The sequence below is a fragment of the Neolamprologus multifasciatus genome, chromosome 10, assembly GCF_963576455.1.
Source record: "Neolamprologus multifasciatus chromosome 10, fNeoMul1.2, whole genome shotgun sequence".
In the NCBI taxonomy this organism is placed as follows: Eukaryota; Metazoa; Chordata; class Actinopteri; order Cichliformes; family Cichlidae; genus Neolamprologus; species Neolamprologus multifasciatus.
The window spans coordinates 29,161,765-29,180,839 of record NC_140448.1 but is presented as its reverse complement, the minus strand read 5'-3'; positions in this window follow the sequence as shown (position 1 = coordinate 29,180,839).

The window sequence follows — 19,075 nt, the reverse complement described above, 5'->3', positions numbered from 1 at the left end:
CCCGCCAGGCTGCGGTGGAGATGGGGAGCGTTGTTTTACGGCACGATCTGTCTTGTACGTCTCAGGCCAAATCCTATTTTTATGGCTTGCTTATACATTCCTGCTGAAAATGGTTTACATACCGAGGCAGGGAGCCGTCCTAAATCAGCTGGCAGCTCCGTGCAGCTGGGACAAGGTGGAAACCTTGTCATCAGCCCGCTCCACCGGCGATTAATGAACCCCAAATTAAGATAATAACATCTCGGTCTGACCCAGACCAGCGGATTACATCACTTTCACGGAAATTCAATGTCAACTCTTGTCGCTCTCAGTCGCCATCGAAACCAGCAGTATTTACCCACCTTGTTTTTTTCCCTTGATTTATTTTGAGAGCGGACCCGTCCTGTGCCCATTCATGAAATTGGCGGGGTGTTTTCTCATTCTCGCAGGGTCCTTCGGTGCAGTTCAAACACTGCTGAGTGAAGGCGGAGAGGATGTATAATGAGCAGAGGAGTTAGAGGGTGATGACTCTGCCATTCAGGACCCGAGCACAATCTGCACTAGTGTTTCAGGCCAAGGCCCTCGAGTGCAGCCACACAAATCCTCTGTTCCCCACTCTGTTTTAAAACCTTGTTTCATTCATGTTAGCAGCTCATAAATGGCCGCCCACAGCCTCAGCAAAAACAAGCCGAGGCCCTTCACTTTTATACGACGCAATCTGCTGTGGGGCCTTAATCACCTCCCTGTATTTTTAATAGAGGAGGCTTAGGTTTGATAAGAGGTAACGCAGAGGGCAGGAATGTGATCTTATATTGGGCAAAAAAACAGCTGTATGCAACTTTTAGAACATAACTGGTAAAAAACTGACATGAAGAGATGTGTTTTCCTGTTATGGTAAGTGAAAGCATCCTTGTGGTTAGGCCAGTATAAACATGCGTCATTAAAATAGAGTCTAATGGCCATAGGCCCCGGGGCCCAACAGTGTCAAAGGGCCCCACAGTCCAGAGTCTGGGTGAAGTGGCTATTATTAGTATTTCTGTCTGCAGAAAGCAAAGACTCAGCGATATGTGTCAGTAACTGAAAGATTTTAAACATTCTCAAAATATTCAGCAGAGTGACAGTCTGTGTAAACTTACGAGAATTAGGACATTAGGTGAATTACATTTGAAGATATCAATATTTAGTGAGATGTCAGTTAAAAATCCAGGAATGTTTTGGTTTGCCAATGAAGACAGACTTAAACAGGTTTTGATTTTTTATTTTTTAAACACCTGCTGATTTTTTGTTCCCAAACTCTGGAAAAGACATGTGATTGGATTTAGCATTGGAAGCTATGTCGCTATCCTGGTTCTGCTTTTTTTTTGTTATCACTGGGCTGCGCAATGAATCGATGAATCAAAACCAACATTCCCAAGTTCTAATCGATGTAATCTTCATGTAAATCCATGTCAGTAATGTGATTTTTGTTTGTTTGTTTTAAAATTCTGCAAATGCTTCCCTGTTATCTACTGTCCCCTTTAAAAAACACTACAGTGTGCTGTCACATGACGCCGCCCTGTCCCGTCTGCGGCATGGAAACATGATGGAGTCGAACAGTTTGTAGCAGACACAAATGGACTGATTCTTATATAGCGCTTTTCTACTCTCCCGGAGTACTCAAAGCGCTCTATACAACATGCCACATTCACCCAGTCACACCCATTCTCACAAGCACTTTATCTATACTTCGTGCTTTTTCTAACTACATTCACACACATTCATACTCCGATGGACGCATCGGAGAGCAACTTGGGGTTAGTATCTTGCCCAAGGATACTTGGCATGCAGACTGGAGGAGCCTGGGATCGAACCTCCAACCTTCCGATCAGTAGGTGACCTGCTCTACCTCCTGAGCTACAGCCACCCCCATAAATGCCGTGTCCGTTTTTTTTTTTCATCTTAAAGATGTCGTCAAACTTGGAGCACCATCATATCACCAAAAAATGATCCAAAATGTAGCAGTTGAGCACATTTACAGTACAAACCTTGTGTGTGTTAATGTTAATTGTTCATTAATCAAAATCAAGGTAAAAATATTAATTATTTGTGATTTAATTTGAAATCGTTTCACATAAAGACAGAAGCAACATATATAAAAAAAGCTATGCAGGTGTTTACATTAGTCTTTAGTAGATATATATAAATCTTATAAAGTTTGTATCTGTCTTGTGTGAAACTTGTATGAAAAGCATACAAGAGTAAAAACAGATATAAGATCCCTTGAAAAATTATATAATGAAACTTGTATGTTTTGGATACTTACTAAAACAATATATGAAAGTAATGAGAAAGTGGCCACTTTCACGAGTTAAGTCATATAAGTTTTTCAGCTCTATTTCACAGATATACACGTTGCAAATTCTGACATTGTGGATGAGCATATTCCTCATTAATTCTTGTAATCATGGAATTTTTTTTAAAACTATTTTAAGATTAGTTATCCATTTGTTATTCTAGCAAACCACTAAAAATAATCTAAATATGTAATTGCACTTATCAAAACTCAACAAACTCCTGTTGGAAGGTCGGTGAATAAAATTAACCTCACATTATTGGACAGGACAAACACAGCTGGGAGGTCCAGGATAAGGATGTAGGGCAGTTTAAAAATGTGTACAAATGGGTCTTTTGTACAAGGCTGTAAACATAGTTAGGCCTTTGAACATGGGAGTCTACGGAGATTGATTGGAGCCAAATGGTCATTAGAGGAACTGCAGTTTCTGGTACCACTGGCTTCACCTTTTAGCCCTAAAGGTCGCTGCTTGGAAGTTATGCTCAGAAGAGATGAGAAACTTTTAAATTTTCCTGGTGTGGCTTTAAGACTAATGGGTAGCTGTCTTTGGAAGTGAATGCTTCCAAAGCAGAGTAACTGGACATTTTCTTGCCTTAAATTGTGTTCAAATTTGAATTTTTAAAAAATATAATAAAGTCAGATTTCTTCAGCATCACTTATGATGCAACACAAAAATTCAATAACTAAATAAAATAAACCAAAGCACAATAATGGATTCTTTTTTAGTAATGGCTGAATTAAAATCCACGTCTGGCGTCTTATTTTTGCTAATTGATGTTTAAGTATGAAAAGGTTTGGTTAGAAAACATTAAAGTGCTTGTGTCTTAATAAATCTTTATCTCTACAGCTGATGTATACGTTTCTCAAGAATGCTGATCCCTTAGTGTAATTTAGTTTTTTCCCACCACTTACAGACATCATAACTGCAAATTCCATTCACACAAGAAAAGGATTGTAAATCATTTTGCACTGTTTATGTTTGCCGTAACTTCATTTTTTTTCCACCACCCTCCCTTTTACTCCCAGAACTCCTTTTCTGCACAAGCTGCTTCAGTGACTACGGACGAAAAGTTGTTGAATTTTACTTTTGTTTCCAGTATCCGCCGCTGTCCCTTCTACATATTCAATTCACTTCTAACAAAATTGCCTTTTCTTGTATGTAGGAGCCAGAAAATAGTTCTTCAAAGTCTTATGAGTGAAAAGGATGTTACCTCATTAAAGAAGAGGCCATAAATCTGTCTCGCTCCTCAGCAGCACCGATCCACATCTGGCCATTCGCTTCAGCCACTCATGGTTTCTCATTCTCGCTGAGCCCCGGATGGGATTTATGGTTCATTCTGCTTTTGTCACATGTTGTTTAGTCCAGATTCCCTATCAGCGATCTCATGTTAGTACCATCCCTTGTAATGTTTGGGATTTTTGCCAAAGCGTAATGCTCTTTGCATCAAGAAAGACTAAGTCTGTCTACGTGAAAGTGCGTAAAGTAGCTGTGTAGCTGAATGTGTTAACTGCTTCTGTCCAGGATGATTTCCTCCTGAGATAACCAGCAATCAACCTGCATGAATGCACGTTAACTGGGAAAATAAGGTCGTTTGATTCTAGATTCGGGGCTAGACTTTTATTTTGAAAACACTATATATGCAAGATATATCTGAATACGTTACTTGCTGTTTTAATTTATTTCAGTTAAGGTTATTCATGAAGGGGAAAAACCAGAGATCAGCATATCCAATGACAGTTTTTACAGTTACATTGTCACACACACCTCAGATCTTAATGACTCAGTTTAAATAAATTATTTTATAATGATGTGGTGGTGTAATGGTGTAGGGGATCTTTCCTTGGTGTCCCTTTCTGAGTGCATGATACCAACACAGTCACCAGATCTAAGTCAAATAGAGCACTTTTGGTGGAGCAGCAGATTCACATCATATAGTTGCAGCTGTCAAATCTGTAGCAACTTTGTGATGCTATCAAATCACTATGGACCAAAATTTCTGAGGAATGCTTCCAGCACCTTTTTCAAGCGACACCATTAAGAATTCAGGCAGTTCTGGAGGGGAAAAAAAGAGGATCCACCACAGTACTACTAAGGTTTTACTCTCTGAAGTCTGAAGAAACCTGCATGGTTCTGCACAGCCCTTTGCTGACACTCACCTACACTGTCACCAGACAGACATCTTTGAAGCTGCTCATCTCAAACTAGCTGAGGTTTTAATTGTGCAAGAAAGGTTGTATAACTTTCAATATTTTTACCTCCTTGGTAGCGTTAAAGATGGCCTGACTAGATGAAGTCAATCACACTTTTATGGAGGAGTGTGTGGGCAGGATATGAAACAGTCCCTTTGAAAAAGCCTCCAAGACATGTGAAAGAGAAAGAACCAATAGCAAGCTCTTCATTTTTTTAGTCACTCTAGTAGCAGGAAGGAGTTACGCTGCAATAGAGAACCAAAGTCTACAAAATTAAGTAGCTATAGAGTCGTCATCTTTTACTTTTGACCTCAATCCTTTCCTGACCTATTGGGACAAAGGTCTTGTTGCACCCCAAAGAAGAGACACTTGTTCATGTGTGTACGATAAAATGTATAGTGACAAAGCAGATCTTGTAATTGGGCCTTCCCAGCCTTCCCAGCCTCACCTGCACAGTTTAAAAATGGGCTACCAACAACTGGGTATATATTCTGTACATCTGTGGCTCCATCGTTTACACTTTTACCTAACACGTGAAAGATCCTGGGAGGAGACACAAATCTCCAGGAAATCAAACTTGGAGCTACCCACTGTGGTGACCGTTTGTGAATAAGGGGGCAGCTGAAAGTAGCTGTACATCTGTTTAGAGAAAAAAACTTCTCCTGTGCCCCAGTTACTCACTGCTCTACTAATCATGCAAACCTGTCTTCACTATCACTGATTACCAGCTGATTCCCAGGTCCAACTGACCGTCATTTGGCTCATCTACGAAAATACACAACGGAAACCCACACGCCACACAGATAACACGTGGGAAGTGAGCACAGTGAAAAGATCTCCTAAATCTTAACCCAAAATGCTTAACCCAAACCTGAGTCATACATGTGCTTAAGCCTTAATAACACAGCTGTCATCAGTTTTCCAAGAGAAATATGTACAAGTTTTAAAAGGTATAGACAAATAATGCCCTGCTGTTACGGTCAATGCATGACAAAACACCTCTTTGTTTGCTTCTGGTTGGCACAAAGGATACGCCACTTGATTTTCTACTGTGTAAAATATTGTACATGATTAAAATTTGCTAATTAGGGCTAAGAAAAAACTATCAAATCAGCTTTTACAATTTTAACACGTTTAAAAACTCACACAAACCACAGTGTGTGTGTTTCTCCTGGTTTTGTTCTGTATTTGTGTGGCTTTTTACCCTTTTCCTCTTTCACTACTTCATAACCGAATGAAGATTAGCCTTCTGGGCAGACAGGCATCCACTCCCTTCTCCCACGGTCTCTCACAGCCAATAGATCAGTGTAAAAGCAAACCTGTGACATCGGGTCATGATATACTGTGACTCAACTTTAAGTGTGCGTACAGGTCGGAATCTCTCTGTACGTGTAGACAGAAGCACTGAGGCCGCAGGCTAACACGCAACGCCAGACGCTTCCAATTACATCTCCGTATCTGTCAGGGAGCCTCCGAGCTTTGCCCTTTATGAGCACGCTGTGGCCTGGACGGCAGACATACATACGTCTGTTTACAGCCCACAGCACCTTTTTTTGAGTGTCCAACAGCTCATTTGGTCTCAACTTCCATTTTCAAAATATTAATCTCAGGATATAGGAACTATCCATTCATTAATATGAATGAGATGCAAGCATTTTGTATTGGTTTCTCTAGCCTGGTGTGTTACTGCAGACCAAACTTACACAGGATGGCAGTGAAATAAATTAATTTATAACTGCAATTTTGGTGTCAGGTTAAAAGATTGAGTACTTAAGACCACAGCAACCACTAAGGACACTGAGGTCATGTCCTCAGAACTGACTCCTGGTATTTTGAGTTTTTTGATGACCTGAGAATGAACTTTTCTCTGCTCAACCCCTAAAAACCTGATTAGAATAAAAACAGTTTTTATTTTTACTTTATACCTTAATGGATAATGGAAAACACTTTGAAACAATATTTTAGCATTGACTGAATGAGATTTAAAACTTAAAAACACACAATATATGAAACTACAGTAGTGTGAAAAAGTTCACCTCATCATATTTTGCTGGTTACACGTGCAGCAATTTATTGAAACGTGCAAACACACATTGAATTAAAGAACCTAAAGCAAAAAACTGAATGTGTACAATTCTTATGAAATTATAAAAGTCAATATCTGTTGGGACTACTTTTATTTTTCAACAGTTTCTTGGAGGACATTCAAAGCTCTTCTTTCGATGTCGGCTGCCCTTTCTTCCTTTTCTCGAGACGATCCCACGCAGCTCAAATAATGTTGAGGCCAATCCATGACTGATGGTTTTCCACTGTGTGTAATATTAGGAATATCCTGAATAGTGAGATGCTGACTTGTCAGATATTGAGGTAGAGGAAAGGTTTTTGGGGAATTTAGATTTCTGGATTTATTGCAGGCTTCTTTACAAGTTACAGATTCAAGCACAGTCAGCATTAGGAAACAAAAATAAGGTAAAAAAAAAGATTCCCAGCTTAGTAAACATTAATTCATTCCAATATGAATAAGTGACACCCTGACCTGTGTTTTTAGAGCAGCGTAAAGTTCTTTCAGTTGTGAACATTTTTCATTTCAGAGGTAAATTATTTCTTACTACATTTCCTGATCATTGTAGAGTTCGTCAAAAGCAGTAGTACATCCAAAAATGCCAATAAAATAGAACATTTTCATTATTTAAATCAGCGGTCTCCAACCTTTTTTGCGCCACGGACCGGTTTATGCCCGACAATATTTTCACAGACCGGCCTTTAAGGTGTTGTGGATAAATACAACAAAATAAAACCAGTACCGGTACGGAAAAAAAGAAGATTTATTCATAACACACGTGAAAAGACCCAGGAAAACTGAGTTAACGATCAAAACGATAACAAAATAACGCTGAAAACCGATAAAAACCATACATTTCACACCTGAGCCTCAACTCTCGCGGCCCGGTACCAAACGACTCATGGACCGGTACCGGTCCGAGGCCCGGGGGTTGGGAACCGCTGATTTAAATGATTTAAACCCAATGTTTCAATGATGAAATTGAGAAAATGTGTTCTTGAAAAATAAATGCAAATTTAAAATTGCATACTATGCATTCATAGTAAATACATTAAAATTTTAAATCCTATAGTTGTCTTTGTGTTTCAGCGGAGTGCAATTGCCTGTGATTTATCCACTCATCCACCCATTTTCCCGACTGCTTATCCAGCTTAGGTTCCTGAGGGGCCAGAGCCTATCCCAGCTGCCAGTCTATCACAGGGCTACCTGTGATTTATATCCTACGAAAAACACATTTGTACTCTTACTTAAAAGCACCAAGCATCTTAAACTGATGCCTGTGACCTTTGTCGAGGTCATCCACAACTTTGATTATTTCCTCTGTTGGATTGATTTAACTCTGTTTCAGTCGCTGCGTTTCATTTCATGTCAGTATGCTCTTTATTCCTTTATTCTAGTCTCTGTACACAATAAAAGGCACAAAACTGACCTCAAGGATCTTTTGTATTAATGCTTCAATTGCTTAATAAAGTTACATTGACTCTAAAGCTTGTTGTTTTATTCATAGCTACAGGATGGATCTTTATGACATTTTAAAACTTCTTTTCTTAGCAGTGCAGCAAGTTGATTTACCGATGTTATCGTTCTGTTCTCATGATTTTGGCAATGATATTAATTGGCTTAAGATTAGAATTGTGGGATTTTTTTTAAAGGGGGAATGCGATTACAGTACAGAGACAGGAAACATGGGAGAGATAAGAGGAGGCCACATGGCTTGCGTCCCAGTTCTTCGAAAGGTTTCATAATTAAAAGTAGTGTTTACCATTGGGGTGAACAGTGTCATTGATTTAAATTGGACTAGTTGGGGCAGGGCGGAGCAGGGGTGGTGGGATGAGCAGATGCTCCAAAGTGTTTTTATTGGAAGCATTTTTGCGACCAGACTAATTCCAGCTGTGATGTTTGTTGCGAGTGAGGAACATGCGGAAAAAATACGCTATTGCACCCTTTGTGTTGGAAAAGCAATCTAAAGGGGGGGTCCTTGATCTTATGATCTTAAAGCAGGGTATGTCACAGCCAGGCAGGCCGGTGTATTTGAGGTGTGAAGACATCAACGCGGGTCTTAAATATCTGAGGCTCGTTGCTTCAGACCAGCTCCAGGTGAGTTGCACAGGTGAGGAAATGAAAGCTCTGTTCAGGGGTGGATGCAGGTGAATCTGCAACTCAGTGGAAATTTCCAGCTGCTCACCCGGACTGTGACAGGGTATTACCAAAGCCTTATGGCTGGTTCAGCATAAAAACACTCTTTACAAAGTCATGCAGATGGTTTAACTTTCTGTCAGGAATGGATACAATCTTTTTTGGAGTACAATGTTTCCACTTTTCTTTTAAAACTAAGTTAGTAAACTCAAGCAATGTTGAATATATTGAAATGTCTTGATGCATTCTCATTCATCCAGGAAAATAAATCTCCAAATGTTGATTCTGTTCATCTGGACGTAGCGTTTTCTGGGAGAAACGTTTCGTCACTCATCCAAGTGATTTCTTCAGTCTGAAGAAGTCACTTGGATGAGTGACTTCCAAGTGACTTCACTCATCCAAGTGACTTCTTCAGACTGAAGAAGTCACTTGGATGAGTGACTTCCAAGTGACTTCACTCATCCAAGTGACTTCTTCAGACTGAAGAAGTCACTTGGATGAGTGACTTCCAAGTGACTTCACTCATCCAAGTGACTTCTTCAGTCTGAAGAAGTCACTTGGATGAGTGACGAAACGTTTCTCCCAGAAAACGCTACGTCCAGATGAACAGAATCAACATTTGGAGGTTAAATAAAATGGCATTTACATAGTTTACTTAAATGTACTTACTTATGTATCTTCCTGAAGTCTTAATTGTCCAAAAGTTGCTTCTTCCCTTTCCCAGTCAGGATACAAGTGGCTCATAGACAACGATGGGCTTCAGGTGGAAGCAAGCTAAACATTAGCATATGTCCAACTTAGTGTAAACTAGATACTTTCTTTCATAAGGAAAGGACTTGTGAGTTTCTCTGTCTTTAACATACCCAACATTCTTATTTTGCAGTGTAATATCTGGCAGTGTAATCGGGCTTAGCGCTTTATACAACATACCTCATTCACACCAGCACTTTTTTCCATGTTTTAGCGCTTTCTATCTAACATTCACACACTTTCAAACTCCAGTGGATGCATCCAAGAGCAGCTTGGGGTTAGTATCTTGCCTGAGGATACTTGGTATGCAGACAGGCATGAAACCAACCTTCTGATTAGTAGATGACCGTTTTTACCTCCTTAGCTACAGCTACCCCACCCATATCACCATATACCTCTCCTAGTGAATCTGTAAAACATGCAAAACTTAAGGATTTAGCTTTATCCACATCGTGCAACGAGCAGCGCCTCCGGTTCAAACGGCGCACGCTCATCCTGTCAGCTGCACAGCTCTGCGACATCAGCAGAGCCTCGGGCCGCTGTGACGTGCAGCAGCTTCAAAGCTGCTGCTCGTCTGGCGCACGCCAAAACCAGTTACAGTGGTGGAGAGCAGACCTCCGCCACACAAAGGAAGCTTTGCTTTAATGTTATCAGAGACTGATCCACGTCTGTACAGCGCTGTAATGATGCTGTATTTCCCTGCCTGGCTGACAATGGCCTTATGGCTTTTATAAAGCGGGCCCTAATACAACTATACACCATTAGAGAGCCACTTTTATTACGTTTCCAGCTCTGGAGAAGCCCATTCATCTCCAGCGAGATGGATTGCTCTTGTTTTTTGTGATCATCAAGATGAATGTGTTTTTGTTTCCCTTTGGCGTTGATGGGGCCTGCTGAGCGTCTCTGCAGAATCAGAAAAGCATAAAACACAGATTATCTTTCATATATTTGTCAAAGAAATTGCAATAAAAGACTTTTTACTGCATTTACCTCGAGGAACATCTTTTGCCCATCTCAGATTTGATGCAAATCTTTCCTAGTCTCTGCCTTTTTTTAATAGATTTTGGAAGAATATGACTTTGAATCCATGTGTCAGTATATCTGACAACTTTATCTTGCACTTGATGCTACCTCATGCTTTTATGTATATGAATCTGTGTTACATTAAAGAGTTTTTAATCTTGTGTTCATTTATTTTAAAGCAGCACATAGAAGTAGAACTCCTAATTTGATTGTTTTGCCATATAGTGTGAGAATAAAGACTTTGTTCCTTCTGATTCTGCAGTGTTCTGTAGCATATGAGGTGACTTTATACAAAATGAGATCATATTCAATTAAAGATGTGTTTTGAACCTATTCTTAAGATATTAAATTATATAGTTATGTTCTCAGCAAGAGCAAAAGGATAGCAGGAAATAAAAACAGACTTCTGCACAGTCCCACTGAGTAGATTAAAAAAATGTAAATCTAAAAATCTACACCTGCACAGTGATGTTTGCTTTTTTCAAAATCATCTTTGCATAATAAGAAAATGAATAAACTGATGATGCTTAACTCCTATACATATAAACAATCTGTACGTAACTACTAATGATGTCATTGGTGCAATGATTGAATGAAAAAAAATAAAGTCCTCTTCTATAATTTCTAACCTGGGAGTCTCTGATTACTCATAGTAGCCCTGACTAACTATGCCAAAGACAACACATCCTCTTCCTCAGTCCCTGCTTTGATAGTGAAAGTGTTTCCAGTCTGTTTAACGCTCCCTCGGACATCTGAGGACACGCTGACAGTTATGGCATTCGGTTCTTTATCCGCAGCAGTAAGCAACAGGTCCGTCTGCGTGGACCATAAACTCTTTATCAAGACCAAAGCGGCGGGCTTGGACATTCCTCTGCTCCGACTAGCTGTGTTTTGTTTATTTGAAACAGAGTTGTAAAAGATGTTCCAAACCGACCTGGTGCGGGTCAGACTGCTGCAGAGGCTTTGATGAGCAACTGTAACTGCAGACCGCCCTTATACAGCCCCCAATCCCCAGCTATGGACTCTCTGAACAAGCCAAAACCCCAAATCTAAATGGGGGCTTTGATGTGGCTGGATGGTGCCTGTTGTTATTGTTCGTATCAGGGCTTATCACCGCTGGACACCCCACCACCGCCACCGCCACCTTGCGTGCATCACGAAGGTTGTGAAAGGCTGAAGCATGATGTCATTTTCAGCACTTCTTTTTTTTCATGTTATTTCATCCATTAAAAATACTGAATTTTGTTTGAAGCCAAAACTGATCTTTTCCTCTTCTTTTCTTTTTCTCCTCTCTGCTCCTCAGTACAGCCAGACTCTCCCTGATAAGGATGATGGATGGGGCAGAACTCTGGCTCCAGCCAAGCCCGGCAGCTTCCTGGGAGCTGAGAGATACTGAGTGGGAGGTGGAGGGGACTGTGTTGGGCAGGGAGTCGGGGAGCAGCGAAGGTGGGGGGGGGAGTGAGTTGCTTGGCTGTGCCCTGTGCTGTCCATATGGTAATACTCCCAAATGAAATAATACCATACAGGGTGTGTCTTTCGCTTGTTTTCAGATTAGTGGCTATCGACGAGGTTAAAGCGGCCAGGAGGATCAGCCTTTTACCTCACTGCCTGATTCTGAACCAGAGTGTGGCGATTTCTAGTAAAAAACAAAAAACAATAGCAGCAAATAAGTGCTGCATACTTAATGAAAAATACTCCTGACTTTTGTGCAATTTTGTGTTTTCTGCTCACTTTTGAGGCTCAAAAGGTGGGAGCACCTCTCTATGCTGCAGAATTTCTTCAGTAATCCCATTCAAAGCTTCTCATCTTTTATCTTAAAAATCATTCATCAAAAATTTTCTGAGGGAGCGAAAAAATGGGAAACTCCCTTTTTACAGTTAGTTTTAAATACGCTTGTGAATGAACTGAACATCCTATTGTGTGGAAGAAGAAGAATGTGACCACCCCCATTGTTGCAGAATTGTAGATATCATATCTACACTCGTATATTATGTGTCTGTAAACATGGAAGCGTATAACTGGCTGATCATGATGAGGCAGGCTGAACTGATCGGGTGTCGGTTTGTAGCTTCATCAGCTGTAAACATGCCGCTGAGGACACAAAAGACTTTTTGAATAAATTGATATTTTAAGAATGGAAGCAATTCAAGAAAGTCTCAGTTCGCTCAGCATAAGGTTATCAACTTTTGTGTTAGTGTAACACGTTTCAAAATAATGCATAACTGTAATCGTATTCTATTTGTATATAATGCAGTAATGTGATGACTTTCTGTACTAGATTCATTTATTACATTACAGTTACCTAGGTAACTGGGTCTCGATTATTTGCATGATGGCTGCAAAGAAAGGAAAAAAAATAAGTATTTATTTTCCTTCCTGCGTAAATCAGCTGGTTTCAGTTCGGTTTCAGTTTTCAGGAAAGGAAATATGGATTATAACATGATGGTAAAGTGCAGAGTGCAGCCAGGAGACAAACATACTGTATTGCCAACACAACTTCAGCTCCTTCCAGGCATCTGCATAAACAGCATCCCAACACAAAGCTAGAGACTGTGGAAGATCTCAGTCATCCAGGCCATGGTAGTCTTAAGAGTTTGAAAAGGGGCGAGGGGACCACCTGGGACTCTGCACCACATTTATACTGATAAGTGATACTTGTGTACATTTTTTAATAAGACTCCTCCTCGTAATCATTTAACATGGCTCCTCTTGTCTGCTTATGAAGCAATAAAATATACTCTGTTGGGGAAAGTTTCTTCTAAAATGATGGGTTAACTTTTACTACATCATATTTTTTATAACTTTTTGCTTTCCACGTGGTATTACATGGAGCATCAAAATCAGACAGTACTTTTCTGCATTCATAATTCCATCAGTTTTAACCAAATCTCCAAAAACACCGACTGAAATAAAGCACCAAACTGTCAATTTGTGTTAATCACTTGACCTCACTGACCTCCTCCGTACATACTGAGAATTATTTGAACCACATCACTCCAGAAAACTCCAGAAGTCCAGTTCTTGTGCTGCCTTTTCTCCCTGTTTCTTTTTTTTAAGAATGGCAGCTTGATTTGATTTGATCTGAATTTCCTCAAATTGTTTAAGAAGATGCTCCATGCCATGCTGGGATATGCCAAGTTCTCAACTAATAGGTCTTTGATAAGCATGTCATTAGTGTAAAAAAATATTATTTGATGTCCGTCAGGCTGTTTTCATTAAGACCACTTAAACAATTGCAAGAAAGTCTCACTCCTTGGAAGCAAAATATAAAGAAATGAGGGCTGACTGAAGATGTTTGCACAGAACTGTAGGGCCTGGAACCTTTCACACCCATAGACCCTTAAACTTTCACATTATTCCCTCACAGTACCATAATGCACAATTCTGCCTTTACCATCGATTATACATAAGCAGAGATGGGTAACGCGTTACTGTAATCTGATTACTTTTTAAAAGTAACGAGTAAAGTAAGAGATTACTATCGCAAAACGGTAATTGGATTACCATTACTTTCCCGTAAGAACGCTGCGTTACTGCGTTACTAAAACCGTGATTTTTCTTCGAGAGTGTCTCATGACAGTGACGTAAGCGAGTGCGACGTTCGTGACAACAGCTGTGTGCAGATCAACAATGGATAATATATCGAGTGCAGAGAGAGTGTGAGCGTGCAGCGTTTAAAGCGTGGAAGTACTGACCTTACTTTGAGTTTGATTCCATAAAAAGTGACAAAAACATTAGTGTCCGTTGTGCGTGGGAAGAAAACTTCTTTTTACAGCGAAAAAAAACCCCCTAAACGAGCACCGAGTGCGCAACGACGTAATGGGAAATTCACAGAGAAACTGCCGTATCCTTCCACTGACCGCTGCGGCACACCTGCACCAGGACAAACCTCCGCCTACCCCACTCCTGCTTTACAGGTGAAAATAGAGCAACAGGACCGCTAGTCTTTGACTTTATTTATTTTCTGCTGTGTTTTACTTGCATCTATTTAAAAGACTGAGTGTAAACACAAAAAATATTTTATTTTATGTGCTGGAATGTGCAGAAAATAGGTTTAAATGTTAAACTAATTTCTTCCAGTCAGAGAATGTTGCATATAATTAAATTTTTGCTTGATGCATAAAGTTAAAAGATTAAAACTAATAAAACAAATTTAAAAAAAAGAGACTTTTCCATTTGATTACATTTTGTAGAAAAAGTAGAATTGGGCTGAAAGATCTATCACTTTATCACCTATTCAGGTTGTAAATTGTGTTTTTAAAAAGTAACTAAGTAACTAAGTAATTAATTACTTTTGAAAATAAGTAATCAGTAAAGTAATGGGATTACTTTTTAGGGGAAATAATCAGTAATTAGTTACTGATTACTTTTTTCAAGTAACTTGACCAACACTGTACATAAGTAAATAAATATGAAGTCCTACAAGGTTTTACTTGCAAGTGGTTGTTGCCCTCCAATCTGACTAACAGCAACATATTTTGGGAGAATCCTGAGTTTTTGGGGGTTTTTTACCCACAATAACCACACAGAAAGCAAATATTTAAATACAGAATTTTAAACGGTGGCTTTTGCCATAAAGACAGAGATGGAAGAAACAGTATCTCTAATATTCTCTATAGCTGCTTATATGTAACTATACGAGCTGCAGCTTCCCACCAGCCGGTTATTTGTCATAGGTTTTCTGCCTTCCTGCTAAATTACTGAGTAAAGTCCATATCATGGCTTGTTTACTATAACCACCAGGTCAGATCTTTTGTTTGTGGAAACTTAATTGACCAAAATAAGACGTCAACCTCTACAGCAGTGCTCTATCTTCTACTGTAACTGTGGCATGTAACCTCTCGGCCACACACCACCGTCCTACTGGAAAATTGTGATTACATTAATGATTTGTTTGGGTTTCAGGAAGACAGAGGGAGAAAGTGAAGCAAATATACTGTTACATAAAAACTCCAAACCCTGTTTATATCTGAAGGAAAGACAGGCATTTGTTTCCATTATGAATCAAACAAGATAGTGTTTCCCTTAAGCGTGCTTTTATAAAATGAAGCCCGAGGAATTTTTTCCGCAACTCTATCTATGTCGCTGGGATTAGGGATGAGCTGGCCCTCCGTCATATCTTGACAGGATCCGAAACAATGACAGGGATGTCAGCCAGGAGGTTGGCAACCCCGATCTTAAACCAAATATATTTTGGGAAAACAAAGTAAAATTGCGTCCTCGTGCTTTTCCTTTCGACACACGCAGCTACGCTCCGTCACACTTGGGATAGACCCTGCGATACAGCCAAGGGACAAGTTTTATTTTCCAGAATTCCTTCATTTCCCCATAAGGTGTGCACTCATGGCTCGCAATGATGATTTAGGGCTGTTTATCGCTGCTAGCTTAAACATTTACTTTTCAGCACAAGGTGAAGCTGAGAAGAAAAATGTCTCTCTGCAGGTTTCAATCTCTGCAGGACTTAGCACCATCTACCCCCCCCCCCCCTTCCCATAACCTCCTGCCCCCCCCTCACTGACGTTTACAAGGCAAGCAAGTTGTGATGGCACCCGAGGAATCATGGGACACGAGGCTTTGGTTGACCGTCAGTGTGTCTGAAGGCGTTTTAGTATTTTTGGAAGTTAATTCGCGGAAGTGCATCGCGTTCAGTTTCACTGCTTCTCTGTCTGTCTCAATTTTTCATCGCAACACATTGTTTTGATCCAGTTCCTCTTTTTAATGACCCATAATCCTTTACTGTAAAATGGCTGGAAGGAGATCCAAAAGCCCCCACTGGGTGACTTATTATCAGTTTATGCTTTAGGACAGAGAGTAAATAAATGAACATCTCCCCACTCGTCCTGAACCTTCACCCTTTTATGTCCTCCTTCTGAGATTCTTCACTCCTTCTTGGCCATTTTATTGCTTCTTTCGTCTCCTTTTTTAAACATTCTTGCTTCGCTCCCCCTCATTTGTCCCTGTTCACTTCCCCCCTTTTTGCCTTTTTTTTTTTTTACTCCACTCTACCTCCACTGTTAAGCCTTGATAATATGCAACACCTTGAGCTTCTTAAGGGCCAGCAATTTCAAAGAAACTACTCCAGAGTCACTGCAGGATATTAAGTGCTGAGGTGTGTTTGTAGGTGAGGGGACACATGGCTTTCCTCGACTCCGCTTGGGTTCAAACACGGGGTTTGGTGGAGGAGATGTGGTCAAAAAAATTAACTTGATTTGGCAAAAGCTCTTGACAGTGATATGTTTGCTATATACAGAATACAAGTGATGGGTAAGATAATGTGGGTGTGGGTGTGGAGGTTCCACTAATGGGGGTTGAGCTGAGACACATTAAGACATGGAGGAAAAGGGTAAAGCATGATTAGTGGCTGCCTTAATGGTATAATGTGCCTATTTTCAGTCTTCTGAGAGAGACAGAGTGGAAGAGAGTGAGAGCTTACATCTAATTCATACTGATTGGTACCTTGTAAAAAAAATATTTGGCTCAGTTTCCTATTGGTAAACCTTTTTAGGAGTTACAGTTAAGATTTTTACATTAGTTTACATTACATTTTATTTTTTTTAAAGTAGCAGCTATAGTAGCGCTGTGAAACTCGATATAAGTTATTAGATAAATAGTAAACTCCATAGAATTTGGGTTTTAATTAGTAATAATCAAGGTGAAGTGTATTTAAGTTTTTTAGTGACTGACAGCCTGTGGATGATGCTACAGCAAAAGTAACATTTAGGGCTTTAATGTAGATACAATTTAAATCTCTATTCACATAAATTAGCATTACCACAAGGCCTTACGTGATGTATAAAACACCCCACAACATCTGGCAGGATAACCTTGTGTTTTCAAATGTCTCTAGATACTTATTTAGGCGGTTATTATGAAGCATTATCCACATTATCCATAACTTTCAGTCATAACTGAGACATAAAACTCAGCTTTGGTGGGCGGCATACGCCAGTGTACTCCTAGTGCCGGTCCCAACCTGGGAAATTGAGTCAGGATTAGCATCTGGCGTAAATTCTTGGCCAAATTTGACATGATGTTATCCAACAAGCTCAAGGTGGAAACTGTGCCACTATTGGCCAAAGTCAAAGGAAGGGGGGAAAGCAAGAGAGAAGGAAGTAGGAATGTAGGAACTATGACCAATAAAGAGAGAATTATAAGGTTGATATGGTAAAAGCTGATATGATGAGTTGCGTTCATCGTATCAGGAAAAGAGGGAAAGCACAGAGAAGATTCATAAGACAGGATGCTAGACACAGGGTAAGGTGTAGATTCAGGGGTCCCCAATCCCAGTCCATGAGGCCCGGTGTCCCTGCAGGTTTTAGATGTGTCCTTGATCTATCACAGCTGATTTAAATGATAAATTGCCTTCTCAACGGCTGTATCCCAATTCAGGGTCTGCAGCCTTAAAGTACGCAGCCTCAACGATCCTCGAGGGCCGCGTACTTAAAGACCGCTAAGGCCGGAAGTGCGAGGCTTGTGAAATGGGACGGTCTAGCCTCCGTTGCGCTGCCCAGGTTGCCTAGCAACCATGATGCTAACAGCTGGACACGTTTCATACAGCTTTGTTTGACAGAAATGAAGGAGAAAATATTTTGTTCGTTTGTTTGTTTGTTTCTACATGAGCTTTGATCATTCTCTGATTAAGCTCAGCTATTGAACGGCGTATATTTTAAAGTAAAGGCTTTAAAACCAAGTTAGTACAAACGTCACTAATGTCACATAACTTTGCCGACATGTGGCCAACAGTAATGTTTTAATGTTCTTCGTTATTAAACATTTGCACATAAATAAGTGACATAATATTCAGTACTTACTTAAAGTTTACTCTTCCAGCGCCCCTCATCCGCCATTTTTTTTCGGCAAAATTATCCACACCCACCGCCGCGCTATGCATTCTGGGATATGTTGGGCCACGAAGTCTACACCGCCACATCCTTAACATTCAGGGAAATGAAGGACGCATTTGAGGGCCGCATTTCGAGCAGCCTTCAAATTGGGACAGCCTTCGTCGTGTCGCGGTGACGTAATCGGCCTTAAAATGCGGCCTTTAAGGATGCAGACCCTGAATTGGGACACAGCCAACATGTCTTGAAGTTCTCCAGAGGCCTGGTAATGAACTAATCATGTGATTCAGGTGTGCTGACCCAGGGTGAGATCTAAAACCTGCAGGGACACCGGCCCTCGTGGACTGGGATTGGGGACCCCTGGTGTAGATGATCCACTGTGGAGACCCCTAAAGGGCGCAAATGAAAGAAGAAGAAGGCCACTGGGCATAAAACTTGCATGTATAGAATCACCAGTTAAATGATGAATAATAAATTAACATCCAGCTTCAGTTCAGGATCCTTCCAGAGCTACTTGTTTCTGTCTGTGTTTCTCTGGTTAGCATAATACTCCTTACCACATGTGACCACACGTAGCATCCATTTAATCACCCTCTGCTCTTCTGATCTTGTTCTTTCTGTGCTGTGCAACTACAGTACGCCTCCTGGATTTCACCTGAAATGCTTTCCAAAATTTCCAAACATGTAACTTCCATCGCTCTTGAGTGGCAAGCAGAAGTGAGATGTGGAGAAAGCAGCAAAAACAGACTACTCCTATTATAT